General features: G+C 40.9%; 1 pseudogene; it reads left to right on the top strand.

Moving 5' to 3' along the window:
* Nucleotides 1-844: 844 nt before the first annotated feature.
* LOC114082150 (intelectin-2-like) overlaps nt 845-15,456 on the top strand; it is a 28,510-nt pseudogene continuing 13,898 nt past the window's right edge.

Below are 15,456 nucleotides of genomic sequence, written 5' to 3'. Positions count from 1 at the left end.
TTTGCAGTGCTGGTTATCTGGCTACGAATTCTTTTAACTTTTGTTTATCATGAAATATTTTAATTTCATTGTCAAACATGAAGCTTAATTTTGCTGGATACAATATTCTTGGTTGGAATCCATTATTTTTCAGCGTTTGAAATACGTTGTTCCAGGATCTTCTCGCTTTCAAAGTCTGTGATGAAAAATCAGCTGTTAACCTAATTGGTTTACCCCTGAATGTAATCTGCCTCCTTCTCTTATAGCTTTTAATATTCTCTCCTTGTTCTGTATGTTGGATATCTTCATAATAATGTGTCTTGGAGTTGGTCTATTACGGTTTTGTATGTTTGGGGTCCTGTAGGCTTCCAGAATTTGGCAGTTCATCCCATCTTTCATTTCTGGAAAGTTTTCTAAGATTATTTCATTCAATAGGTTGCTCATTCCTTTGTTATGGACCTCTATACCTTCTTCTATCCCAATGACTCTCAAGTTTGGTTTTTTTATGGCATCCCATAACTCTTGGATGGATTGCTCATGATTTCTTAGGATCCTTTCTGTGTTGACTATATTCTTTTCAAGTTGATAAACTTTGTCTTCATTATCTGATGTTCTGACGGCCCCCTATTGTTTTGATTCCCTCCGATAGCCACTCCTCCGGGAGCTGGCAAGACAGGTTTTGTTTTCACAGCTGGTGGGATGGGGGAGTTGGAGGTCAGGTGCCTTTACCTACCCCACGCCTCTATTCATGCTCACTCTGATAATCACGCCCCCGGAAAGCCGGGGAGAGATTTTATGCAATTTCCCCGCTGTATTGGAGAAGGGCTAAATGTCACACACCTGTTCTATTGCTGAACTTGCTGCGATGGGGTCGGATCTGTCAGAAACTGGCGATGGTGATGTCAGCTCTCCAAGATGGTGGCCACTGGCTTCCTCGGTGGGGTGTCTGGTGTGGAGGGCAGATCTGGACTGTTTCTCTCCCCCGTCTCAAACCCAGAACTCAGCCTGGAGCACTGTGAGGGCACAGTTGGCAGGACCCCAAGAATCCATAGCACCGTTTCTCTGCATTGCTGGCACGTCAGCGCACAGGCTCTGGCTACGGGGTGGGCCGCTGATCAATCAGCCTGAATCTCCAGGTGCACGGTTCACTCGCGATTGAGCTGCAGTAACTGATCCTCGGGTGTTGAAATCCTTCCTCTAGGTTTCAGTGCACCCCAATTTTGCTGGAAATTCCTAACAAGATAGCTTCTTGCCGTTCTAAACTCGCTAATCACCTGTGCAGTGACGCGGTACAGTGGGGGGGGGACGCACTCTATTCACCGCCATCTTCAGAGCAGGTCCTACTTTAAAATTTTTTTAAATTTTCAGACAGAGTCTCATGAGGTTGCCCAGATTGGCCTCCAACTTGAACTCCTACTGCCTTGTCTACCTCAGTAGCTTTGATTACATAAGGTGTGTGCTACCATGCCTGGCTATAAATCTATAATATCTTTCACAGTATGGTGAGGGTTCAGAATCTGATTGTCAAAAGAATTAGGCACATGATTATTTTAAGGTGGAAGGGAGAGGTTTTTATAATCTGGAAGGAGCATATGGGAAGCTCCTGGGGTACTGACAGTTTTATTTCTTGTCCAGAATAATATGATACAGGTATTTGCTTTTTTGTAATTCATTAGGTTCTATATTTCTCTCTCTCTCTCTCTCTCTGTGTGTGTGTGTGTGTGTGTGTGTGTTGTGTGTGTGGGTGTGTAGAAAAGCTTACTTTTTTAAAAATAAGAAAGTATAACCAAGTCACTAGAGACAGATGCTGGGCTGGAGTGAGGTGGGGTGGAGCTTCTCTCTTGGTGGACACACATACTGTCAATTTCCTGTCTCAGGTACATTTTGAATTGTTTTGACATTCACTGGCCAATGATGATGAATCTAAGTTCACCAAAAGCAATATTCTATTAAAACAGTCATCTTTTCTTCTTTGTTTTTGTAGTGCTGGGAATTGAACCCAGGTCCTTGTGCATGCTTAGGCAAATACTTGAAGTCTTTCCTATACCTACCAGCACTCCCTCACCTCCCAATAACTTTCAGCTTGTCACTGCAGCTGAGAGCTTGGATAATTCTGTGTTCTGCCTCAGTCAGTAGGTTGTGTTATTCAAACTTGGGGGTGTTCCACTACACCCAGGGATGCATAGTGACAGGACTCAGGAGAGGAGCCCATAGGCCATGTTTCTAGTTCCCAGAGCTGTCCTGGTCATGGTACTGAGATGGCATGAGCTCCCAGATAGGGAGGCTCTGGGCTGGTTCTCTCCACAAATGGCCTATATTTCCTCCGGGCCAAGAATGGTGTCATCTACCAGACCTTCTGTGACATGACCTCTGCGGGTGGTGGCTGGACCCTGGTGGCCAGTGTGCACGAGAACAACATGGCTGGGAAGTGCACAGTGGGTGATCGGTGGTCCAGCCAGCAGGGCAACAGAGCCAACTACCCAGAGGGGGACAGCAACTGGGCCATTACAACACCTTCGGGTCTGCAGAGGCGGCCACCAGTGATGACTACAAGGTGGGTGCCACTGGGAAAGGGTGAGGACCTGAGTGTGGCTGGGCACAGCATGCAGGAGGGAGGTTGGGAGGCAGGCTGAGGACATGGGGCTGGAGCAGAAGAGAGAAATAGTCACATGCCTTGCATCCCAGCTTCCTCCCACAAGGCCATTAGGCAGCGGGGTGGTGGTGGGGGCATGATCTGCTGGAGATGGCTGTGTGTGAGCATGGCTGGCCATCTGTCCCCCTGGAGCCCAGAGCTGTCAGCTCAGCTGAGAAAGCCCATGTGTGTCTTTTGCCCCTGTGGGATCTTCTGGGATGGTCAGTCTCAGTGTTGTTTGCTTTCCAGAACCCTGGCTACTATGACATCCAGGCTGTGGACCTGGGCATCTGGCATGTGCCCAACAAGAGCCCCATGGAGAACTGGCAAAACAGCTCTCTGGTGAGGTACCACACCACAAATGGCTTCTTCCAAGATCTGGAACATAATCTGTTTGGCCTCTACCAGGTACACAGGGCTGTTGGCTGGAGAGCACTTAAATGTTTGGGATGGAGGGACAAATCAGCTCTCTGGAGCCATGTCATGATTGAGTGGCTGGAAAAATCAAAGTTGTCTCATTGCTCACTACTAAAACAGTCAGGAGTCACTCCAAGGGAACTGGGTTGCATGAAATAACCACAAGAGACAGAAATACCTTTTTCTTTGGGGGTGCTATGACAGCTCCTCTGACCTTAAGGGTCCACAGAAAGAGGGAGTGAGGGAGCATGTGGTGACCCCTTTTATTGAAGAGAAACCATTCAAATGACGCAACGGGTCAGGTTTCAAAGGGCTGAGTGTAGCTTCATGATGTCTGCTGTCAGCAAGTTGACTGCCATTTAGGAAGGCCACACACAAGGGCAGAGTAAGGGAAGGGGACACACAAAAGGAGTTTCCATGGAACATTCTATCCTAAACAGGGCAAGGGGTAATAACACAAAGGAACAGGTGAGCATAGCTTGACCCATGGGGCTGCAGGAAGGCACACCTACCTGAAGAGACATTTGGTTACATTATTTCTACCCTCAAGATCGGGGCTACCATCTTCAGTTACTTAAAAGTGGCCACATCACTGAAAGTGACTGACAGTGCCTCAACCAATCAGGAGAGGAAAAACACTGGTCACATGACATGGCAGCCTCCCACATATTCCCTCTTTCTTAATATAAAAAAGTAACTGGGGAATTCTATCTTTCAGTCACTGGATTCTTGGTCGGAGTTCATCATGATCTGCTATTGAAACCCAAAAGGAACTAGTAGAAAACATTTTAATAACACAATCAACTTGGAAGATCCAGGTTATTATTATTATTATTATTATTATTATTATTATTATTATTATTATTATTTTGCCAAACATTTATCAGAAGATTCTTAATCTTTTCCCAATTTTATTGGGAAGCATTGCGTTTGGCCATAATAACATAGACACTTTCATTGGCATGGCATTTAAGCCTCTCCATAAACCATACAGCAAAGGGCTCATTAAAATTATTCATTTCATTGTCTTCTAGAGCATTATAATCTAGTTCTCATCCTTCAATCAGCACTTATCTGACTATGAAGGATCTTGGAAGTAATTTAAGTCAAACATTAAGAAAACCTGTACATTGTAAGTTTTAAGATATAGCCACAAAGACTGTAATTGAAAAAGCAAGGAATAATATTTAAAGTAGTCACTTCAGGGATCATGAGACCCAAAGCTTGCCTAGGTCTGGTTAATTGACATACACCTGTTTCAAAGCCTGAATATTGACTTCAGCATATTATAGCTCTGAAATATTAGCTGGTAATAACTAATAATACAGTAAGTTATATTTTTATAGGCTACAGCATATTTATTATCCTTTCTCTTAATTCTCACATTTAAGGAATTAATTAGGTCTTTCAGTAATGTAAATACTCTTGGAAAAGTCTATTTTAATAATCTTTCCTGCAATTGTCCAGATATAGTCTTAATCACTAAAGACTAGCATAATTAGCTGGTTTAGGTTCCTCATCTGTTATCTTCTTCTCAAAAGATACTCCTAGACAGCCTGTTTCCCATAGGATCAACATATGACTGACCATTACAGTCAGTACAATTAATCTAGTTTCATGGGTGGACTTTCTATAATGTACATTAAAGGTGGACCTGGGAAATGGGTCCATACAAATCTTTTCATAATTTTTACTTACCTGACAAGCTCATGAAGCTACATGGCTATAAACTCTGTAGCTGGAAATTTACCTTCTTGTGCTAGATTTCTTAGTCTTTATCATGATGACTGGTTTAAATTCTCCTTTGAAATCTGATTTAATTTACTGAATCGTGTTCTGTAACATTAAGACTCTCAATAAAACAATTTAAGAAAAAATTTTAAAATATTTTGTAAGACCTAGTGTGTGTCTCTGGAGTCCTATTCTCCCCCTTTTCTTTATTTAATAAAATTGAGTAAAGGCTTGTCATAAACCATAGTATCATCAGTTTAAGTTATAGATACTAGTATAAGTAATTAAATGATAAGAATAGATTTACCTTTTATTGATTATTGTATTGTTTAATATAGATTAGTTGATCCATTCTAACAATTTAATAGAGCTCTTGATCTCTTTTTGAGGTCTTAAAATATTTTAGAATATTATCCTTTAAATAGGTATCTCTTAATTGTCTTTTAGAAAATATGATTAAGGTTATTTCCCAGTGTAGGGAGCAGTATATAAATCTTACCATATTTTTATAGATAATAGGTCCAGTCAGAGAACTTATATAATATCAATGAGTTTTTGAAGTTTGTAACCTTTATTGTTCAAAATTAACATACAACTTTAATTTGGAGAACCTCAGTCCTAATAAAATATTCTCCCAAATTTTAATTGTTTTAACTTTCCATAAATCTCATAATTATCCAACAAACAAAATACGAAAGAATCAACAGTGTCTTTGAATCAATCAAATTTAGTCTCCAAGAACAATTGTCAAAATTGGTATCAAAGTCAGTAGTTTAATATATTTAGTGTTTAATCGAGGATGTGAATTTATTCACCAAAATTAATCCTTGCATTAAAAAATAAGAATCATTAGGCAATAAAAGCCTTCCTTTAAGAAAGTAAACTTAAGATTTTAATAGGTCTTTTTCATGTCAAAATATGGACAAAATCTTAGCTTACATCAGTATAGTAAAATTAGGAAAATAGCCTGAAATATCCTTCAATTAATCAGTTAAGGCCAAGCAGCAGGAAGAACAAAGAGATTGAAAAGGAGACGCTTGGCTCCCGGACGCTTTGCCGCTCAGAGTCGTGGGCGCTTTGCTCCCATCTGCTTCCTCTTTCGCTTCGCTCTGGGCAGAGAAGCTGAATGTGTAATCAGCAGTGGATTGTAAGTACCCGAGGCAAAGAAAGCTCAGTGCGCCCCGACTTTTTTTTTTTAATATTTTTTATACAGGGAGAGTTTGTGGATTGGGATTGTTGGCTGGGCTGCGGTTTCTGGGCCGAAAATCCACTCCGCGGGAGCCGCCATTTGCTCTCTGCTTGCTGTCTTGATGGCTATATCTACACTGTCCGGCAGCCGCACCTAGAGGTTGGAGCTGGGCTGCGTGCCAAGCCCTGTCCTCCGAAGGCTGGACCACAGCCTTGAGCACCTGGGTCACCTGTTCGCCGCTGCACCTTCGGGCAGAGCCTGCTCTGGGGTCGTTCTGTATCCCCCTGCGAGGGGACCCGTGCTCCAGAGGAGGGGGCCTGAGAGCCATGGAGGCATCCGCTTGGGCCCAGGGGGCCGGGCACCGGGCGGCGGCACAGCTACAGTCGCAGACGAGCGCGGCACCCCTGAGCGTGGCCCCTGGGAAGAAGCGATGGCGGCAGGGTTTAATTTCTAGAAATCTGGACTGGAAACAGAAGCAGCAGTTTGTATAATCCCAAGAACTTGCTTATGCCAGGAAGCTGTAAGGGTAACATGAATATCATTGAGGAGATCTAACATGGCAGCGGGCGGGGAGAGATCAAGTCTCTGACCTCTTCAACTGCGCGGGCATAGGGAGATATAAATTGTATAAATGCTGATTGCTCAGGATCACTAGGCAATGCTGAGCTGATGTGGATCTGGGGTGTACAGTCTGGGCCCCTCAGAACACACAAACCGAGCCCGGATCGGCTGCATTCAAGCTCCGGTTCACCTGCTTCTTGTGACTCAGCACTAATGATCCCGCTGAAATAACTGGTTGGCCCTTATGAACTTACAGAGGTAAAAGCCAACCGAACCTTCATAGGCAGTGGCCACAGGATTGAAACGGGGATTGGGAGAGACAGTCAGGACCCACCCGTTGCATTGGTCACCCGGCAAAGGGAACGAACGGTCACCATTTGCATGGGATACCACGTTAGCAGAGAACTGACATCATGGGCGGAGGAGATAACTGCATTGAAACCAGCGCGACAGGGCTCCCAGGAACAGCAGACCTGGCTGCTGTATTGTGGTGAGCGTCACAGGTGAGCGCGGCCTGGCTTGAGGAAACACAAGAGAAGGCCCTAGGCACTCAGGATTGGAGACCCGCCCAGTCTGTGAGGAAGAGCTGCTGCACAGTGATTGGTTCCCACCTATTGAGAGGAGAAGCTTGACCCAGTGGGCACAGCTACACCTACTGGAAGAGAAATTAATCGAACTCTATGACTGCATTTATTATTATTATTATTATCATTTTTTTTCTTTTTCTTTTTTTTTCTTTCTTTCATTTTCAATTTTTTTGTTGTTGTTCTTTAAATTTTTAATGTTTTTAATTTTTTTATTTTTTGTATTTTATTATAATTATTATTTTTTTTAATTTTAATTTTCATTATTTTTATTATCATTATTATTTTTGTAAAACAATTTTTTTTCTTTTCTTTCTTTCTTTATTTTCTAACTTTTTTGTGTGTGTTTTGTTTTTGTTTCTTTTGTCTTTTCATTTCTTTTCAATTTTCTTATTCCCCCTTCCTTGAATTCTACCTGCCTACTCTCATTCTCTTTAGTGACTTCTTCCCTTCCCTTCTAATATCTTTCCTCCCAAGCATCAAATAAATTTATGAGTAAACAGTAACTCAGCAGTCAAACAGAACAAGAAGTAACATGAGCAGCATAAAAAAGCAGGAAGAAAAGGAGTACAAATAATGAAGGACAGCCTAAATATTCAGGAGGACCTAGAGTCAGCAGAAAAATGGTCATATAAAGAACTCAAGGAATACCTTAGACAGATGGAATGGAACCTTAAAGAGGATACGAGATAGCAAATCCAAACAGTGAAAGAACACTTTGAAAATGAATTACATAAACAGATAAAAGAAGAAGTTAAGCATCTTTATCAGGAGATAGAGATTATTAAAAAAAAATCAAACAATAATTCTAGAAATGAAGGAAATGATAAACCAAATTAAAAACTCAATTGAGAGTATCACTAACAGAGTGGAGCAAGTAGAAACCAGAACGTCAGATAATGAAGACAAAATATATCATCTTGAAAAGAGCCTAGCCAACTCAGAAAGGCTGGTTAAAAATCACGAGAGAAACATCCAAGAGATATGGGATAACATAAAAAAAACCAAACCTATGAGTCATCGGGATAGAAGAAGGTACAGAGATTCAAACCAAGTGAATGAGTAGGCTGCTGAATGAAATAATTACAGAAAACTTTCCAGAAATAAAAGAGGAAACAGATATACAAATTGTAGATGCATACAGGACAACGAGCGCACAAAATCACAGTAGACCAACGCCAAGACACATTGTTATGAAGATATCCAATATACAGAACAAAGAGAAAATACTAAAAGCTACAAGAGAAAGGAGGCAGATTACATTCAGGGGTAAACCAATAAGGTTAACAACGGATTTTTCATCACAGACGCTGAAAGCGAGAAGATCCTGGAACAACGTATTTCAAACACTGAAAGACACTGGATGCCAACCAAGAATTCTGTATCCAGAAAAATTAAGCTTCAGGTACAACAACGAAATAAAAATCTTTCATGATAAACAAAAGCTAAAAGAATTTGCAGCCAGAAAACCAGCATTGCAAAGCATCTTGAGCAAAACACTACACGAGGAAGAAATGAAAAACAATAACCAAAACCATCAGTGGGAAGTGCCTCTATAAAAACAGAGGACGGGGGGAAAGCTAACCATGGAGAAACAAACTAAATTAAATTTAAAAAAAGAAGATAAATAATCAAACATGGCTGGAAGTACAAACCATATATCAATAGTAACTCTAAATGTTAATGGCTTAAACTCTCCAATAAAGCGACATAGGCTGGTAACATGGATTAAAAAAACAAATCCAACAATATGCTGCCTCCAGGAGACACATCTGATTGGAAAAGACATACACAGGCTGAAGGTGAAAGGTTGGGAAAAAATATACCACGCACACGGTCCTCGTAAGCAAGCAGGGGTGGCCATCCTCATATCGAATAAAATCGACTTCAAGACTAAGTTAATCAAAAGGGATAAGGAAGGACATTATATACTGTTAAAAGGAACCATTCACCAACAAGACATAACAATTATCAATATTTATGCACCAAATAATGGTGCTGCGACGTTCATAAAACAAATTCTCCTCAAGTTCAAGAATCAAATAGACCACAACACAATAATTATGGGTGACTTCAACACACCTCTCTCACAATTGGACAGATCCTCCAAACAAAAGCTGAATAAAGAAACTATAGAACTCAATATCACAATCAACAACCTAGACATAACTGACATATATAGAATATATCAACCATCATCAAGTGGACATACTTTTTTCTCAGCAGCACATGGCTCCTTCTCAAAAATAGACCATATATTATGCCATAGGGCAACCCTCAGTAAATATACAGGGGTGGAGATAATACCATGCATTTTATCTGATCATAATGGAATGAAACTGGAAATCAATGATAAAAGAAGGAAGGAAAAATCCTACATCACATGGAAAATGAACAATATGTTACTGAATGATCAATGGGTTACAGAAGACATAAAGGAGGAAATCAAAAAATTCTTAGAGATAAATGAAAATACAGACACAACATATTGGAATCTATGGGACACAATGAAAGCAGTTTTAAGAGGGAAATTCATCGCTTGGAGGTCATTCCTCTAAAAAAGGAAAAACCAACAAATAAATGAGCTCACACTTCATCTCAAAGCCCTAGAAAAGGAAGAGCAAAACAAAAGCAAATGTAGCAGAAGGCAAGAAATAATTAAAATCAGAGCGGAAATCAATGAAATTGAAACAAAAGAAACTATTGAAAAAAATAACAAAACTAAAAGTTGGTTCTTTGAAAAAATAAATAAGATCGACAGACCCTTAGCCATGCTAACGAAGAGAAGAAGAGAGAGAACTCAAATTACTAACATACGGGATGAAAAAGGCAATATCACAACAGACGCTACAGAAATACAGAAGACAATTAGAAATTATTTTGAAAACCTATATTCCAATAAAATAGAACATAGTGAAGACATTGATAAATTCCTTAAGTCATATGATTTGCCCAGACTGAGTCAGGAGGATACTCACAACTTAAACAGACCAATATCAATAGATGAAATAGAAGAAGCAATCAAAAGACTTCCAACCAAAAAAAGCCCAGGACCGGATGGGTATACAGCGGAGTTTTACAAAACCTTTAAGGAAGAATTAATACCAATACTTTTCAAGCTATTTCAGGAAATAGAAAAAGAGGGAGCTCTGCCAAATTCATTCTATGAGGCCAACATCACCCTGATTCCGAAACCAGACAAAGACACCTCAAAGAAAGAAAACTACAGACCAATATCTCTGATGAACCTAGATGCAAAAATCCTCAATAAAATTCTGGTGAATCGGATACAAAGGCACATCAAAAAAATTGTGCACCATGATCAAGTAGGATTCATCCATGGGATGCAAGGCTGGTTCAATATACGGAAATCAATAAATGTTATTCACCACATCAATAGACTTAAAGATAAGAACCATATGATCATCTCAATAGACGCAGAAAAAGCATTCGACAAAGTACAGCATCCCTTTATATTCAAAACATTAGAAAAACTAGGGATAACAGGAACTTACCTCGACATTGTAAAAGCTATGTATGCTAAGCCTCAGGCTAGCATCATTCTCAATGGAGAAAAATTGAAGGCATTCCCCCTAAAATCTGGAACAAGACAGGGATGCCCTCTATCACCACTTCTATTCAATATAGTTCTCAAAACACTGGCCAGAGCAATTAGACAGACGAAAGAAATTAAAGGCATAAAAATAGGAAAGGAAGAACTTAAATTATCACTATTTGCGGATGACATGATTCTATACCTAGAAGACCCAAAAGGGTCTACAAAAAAACTACTAGAACTAATAAATGAATTCAGCAAAGTGGCAGGATATAAAATCAACACGCATAAATCAAAGGCATTTCTGTATATCAGCGACAAAACTTCTGAAACGGAAATGAGGAAAAACACTCCATTCACAATATCCTCAAAAAAAAATAAAATACTTGGGAATCAACCTAACAAAAGAGGTGAAGGATTTATACAATGTAAACTACAAAATCCTAAAAATAGAAGTAGAAGAAGATCTTAGAAGATGGAAAAATATACCCTGTTCATGGATAGGCAGAACTAACATCATCAAAATGGCGATATTACCAAAAGTTCTCTATAGGTTTAATGCAATGCCAATCAAAATCCCAACGGCAAAGATGGCCACTGCGTACGGGGGTTGCTGAAGTGCTGAGTGTGGTGCTCAAAGCAGCGGCTTTAATAGAGATTTCGCACAGTCTGTTAGAGCTCATTTCACCGTTAATCTGTAGCGGACCACTTTGCCAAGGAGCAGGAAGAACAAAGAAATTGAAAAAGAGACGCTTGGCTGCTCAGAGCCGCGGGCGCTTTGCTCCCATCTGCTTCCTCTTTCACTTCGCTCCGGGTGGAGAAGCTGAATGTGTAATCAGCAGTGGATTGTAAGTACCCGAGGCAAAGAAAGCTCAGTGTGCCCCGCCTTTTTTTTTTTCTTTTCTTTTTTCTTTTTTTTTTTTTTGAATATTTTTTATACAGGGAGAGTTTGTGGATTGGGTTTGTTGGCGGGGCTGTGGTTTCTGTGCCGAAAATCCACTCCGCGGGAGCTGCCATTTGCTTTCTGCTTGCTGTCTTGATGGCTCTGTATACACTGTCTGGCAGCCGCACCTAGAGGTTGGAGCTGGGCTGCGTGCCGAGCCCTGTCCTCCGAAGGCTGGACTGCAGCCTCGAGCGTCTCGGTGGCCTGTTCGCCGCTGCACCTTTGGGCAGAGCCTGCTCTGGGGTCGTTCTGCACCCCCCTGCCAGGGGACCCGTGCTCCGGAGGAGGGGGACGGAGAGCCGCGGCGGCAGCCGCTTGGGCCCCTGGGGCCGGGCACAGGGCTGAAAAGCTGCGGAAGCCAGGGCGGCTCTGCTACGGTCGCAGACAAGCGCGGCCCAGAGACGGAGGCGACGGCGGCAGGGTTTCATTTCTAGAAATCTGGACTGGAAACAGAAGCAGCAGTTTGTATAATCCCAAGAACTTGCTTATACCAGGAAGCTGTAAGGGCAACATGAATAGCATTGAGGAGATGTAACATGGTGGCAGGCGCAGAGAGATCAAGTCTCTGACATCTTCAACTGCGCGGGCATAGGGAGCCGTAAACTGTCTAAATGCTGTTTGCTCAGGATCACTAGGCAATGCTGAGCTGACGTGGATCTGGGGTGTACAGGCTGGGCCCCTCAGAACACACACACAGAGCACGAATCGGAAGCAATTAAGCTCCGGTTCGCCTGCTTCGTGTGACTCAGCACTAACGATCCCGCTGAAATAATTGGCCGGCCCTTAGGAACTTACAGAGGTAAAAGCCAACCGAGCCTTCATAGGCAGTGGCCACAGGACTGAAACGGGGATTGGGAGAGACAGTGAGGACCCACCCGTTGCATTGGTCACCCGGCAAAGGGAACAAACGGTCACCATTTGCATGGGATATCACCAGGGCAGAGAAACGGCGTCACGGGCGGAGGAGATAACTGCATTGAAACCAGCACGACAGGTGTGTAATCCCCTAGACATCTCTCTCCACACAGCAGGGAAAACTTAAGGGCCACTCCCAGCTCTCCTGTGAACGCAATAACCAGACCGAGGGAATCAGGAGTGGTGCGGGACTCGCGGCGCGGAACTCCCGGCTACCGCTCCCACCAGTGCTGACAACTGAGGTCTCTTGCACCAGCTACCGGGGGCGTGGCTACAGGAGGGCAAGCAAATTCGCTGGGGGATCTCAGCCCCAAGCTCTACAAACTTAGGGTCTGAGGGAGGCAAACAGCGAGAGTGAGCCCAGGTGTTCATGAAAACAGGGCTCCCAGGAGCAGTAGACCTGGCGTGTAGCCAGTATTGTGGTGAGCGCCACAGGTGAGCACGGCCTGGCTTGAGGAAACACAAGACAAGGCCCTAGACACTCAGGATTGGAGACCCGCCAAGTCTAGGAGAAAGAGCGGCTCCACAGTGAATGGTTCCCACCTATTGAGAGGAGAAGCTTGGCCCAGTGGGCACAGCTCCACCTACTGGAAGAGAAGTTAATAGAACTCTAGGACTGCATTTATTATTATTATTATTATTATTATTATTATTATTATTATTATTATCATTTTTTTTCTTTTTCTTTATTTTTCTTTTTTTCTCTTCTTTCATTTTCAATTTTTATTTGTTGTTGTTCTTTAACTTTTTTTCAATGTTTCTATTTTTTTTTAAATTTTTTTTATTTTATTATTATTATTTTTTTTAATTTTAATTTTCATTTTTTATTATCACTATTATTTTTGTTAAAAATTTTTTTTTCATCTTTCCTTTCTTTCTTTATTATCTAATCTTTGTTATTCTTCTTTCTTTTGTCTTTTCATTTCTTTTCAATTTTCTTATTCCCCCTTCCTTGAATTCTACCTGCCTACTCTCATTCTCTTTAGTGACTTCTTCCCTTCCCTTCTAATATCTTTCCTCTCAACCATCAAATAAATCTATAAGAGTAAACAGTAACTCAGCAGTCAAACAGAACAAGAAGAAACATGAGCAGCATAAAAAAGCAAGGAAGAAAAGTAGTACAAACAATGAAGGACAGCCTAAATATTCAGGAGGACCTAGAGTCAGCAGAAAAATGGTCATATAAAGAACTCAAGGAATACCTTAGACAGATGGAATGGAACCTTAAAGAAGATACGAGACAGCAAATCCAAACAGTGAAAGAACACTTTGAAAATGAATTACATAGACAGATAAAAGAAGAAGTTAAGCATCTTTATCAGGAGATTGAGATTATAAAAAAAACCAAACAATAATTCTAGAAATGAAGGAAACTATAAACCAAATTAAAAACTCAATTGAGAGTATCACTAACAGAGTGGAGCAAGTAGAAGCCAGAACATCAGATAATGAAGACAAAATATATCATCTTGAAAAGAGCCTAGCCAACTCAGAAAGGCTGGTTAAAAACCACAAGAAAAACATCCAAGAGATATGGGATAACATAAAGAAACCAAACCTATGAGTCATCGGGATAGAAGAAGGTACAGAGATTCAATCAAAGGGAATGAGTAACCTGCTGAAAGAAATAATTACAGAAAACTTTCCAGAAATAAAAAAGGAAACGGATATACAAATTGTAGATGCATACAGGACAACGAGCACACAAAATCACAGTAGACCAACGCCAAGACACATTGTTATGAAGATATCCAATATACAGAACAAAGAGAAAATACTAAAAGCTACAAGAGAAAGGAGGCACATTACATTCAGGGGTAAACCAATAAGGTTAACAACGGATTTTTCATCACAGACGCTGAAAGCGAGAAGATCCTGGAACAACGTATTTCAAACACTGAAAGACACTGGATGCCAACCAAGAATTCTGTATCCAGCAAAATTAAGCTTCAGGTACGATAACGAAATAAAAATCTTTCATGATAAACAAAAGCTAAAAGAATTTGCAGCCAGAAAACCAGCATTGCAAAGCATCTTGAGCAAAACACTACACGAGGAAGAAATGAAAAACAATAACCAAAACCATCAGTGGGAAGTGCCTCTATAAAGACAGAGGGCGGGGGGAAAGCTAACCATGGAGAAACAAACTAAATTAAAAAAAAAAAGAAGAAGATAAATAATCAAACATGGCTGGAAGTACAAACCATATATCAATAGTAACTCTAAACATTAATGGCTTAAACTCTCCAATAAAGCAACATAGGCTGGTAACATGGATTAAAAAAACAAATCCAACAATATGCTGCCTCCAGGAGACACATCTGATTGGAAAAGACATACACAGGCTGAAGGTGAAAGGTTGGGAAAAAATATACCACGCACACGGTCCTCGTAAGCAAGCAGGGGTGGCCATCCTCATATCGAATAAAATTGACTTCAAGACTAAATTAATCAAAAGGGATAAGGAAGGACATTATATACTGTTAAAAGGAACCATTCACCAACAAGACATAACAATTATCAATATTTATGCACCAAATAATGGTGCTGCGACGTTCATAAAACAAATTCTCCTCAAGTTCAAGAATCAAATAGACCACAACACAATAATTATGGGTGACTTCAACACACCTCTCTCACAATTGGACAGATCCTCCAAACAAAAGCTGAATAAAGAAACTATAGAACTCAATATCACAATCAACAACCTAGACTTAACTGACATATATAGAATATATCAACCATCATCAAGTGGATATACTTTTTACTCAGCAGCACATGGATCCTCCTCAAAAATAGACCATATATTATGCCATAGGGCAACCCTCAGTAAATATACAGGGGTGGAGATAATACCATGCATTTTATCTGATCATAATGGAATGAAACTGGAAATCAATGACAAAAGAAGGAAGGAAAAATCCTACATCACATGGAAAATGAACAATA

The sequence above is a fragment of the Marmota flaviventris genome, chromosome 10 (genome assembly GCF_047511675.1).
Source record: "Marmota flaviventris isolate mMarFla1 chromosome 10, mMarFla1.hap1, whole genome shotgun sequence".
Lineage (NCBI taxonomy): Eukaryota > Metazoa > Chordata > Mammalia > Rodentia > Sciuridae > Marmota > Marmota flaviventris.
The sequence above is the reverse complement of the archived record's forward strand: the minus strand, read 5'-3'. Positions and strand labels throughout refer to the sequence as shown.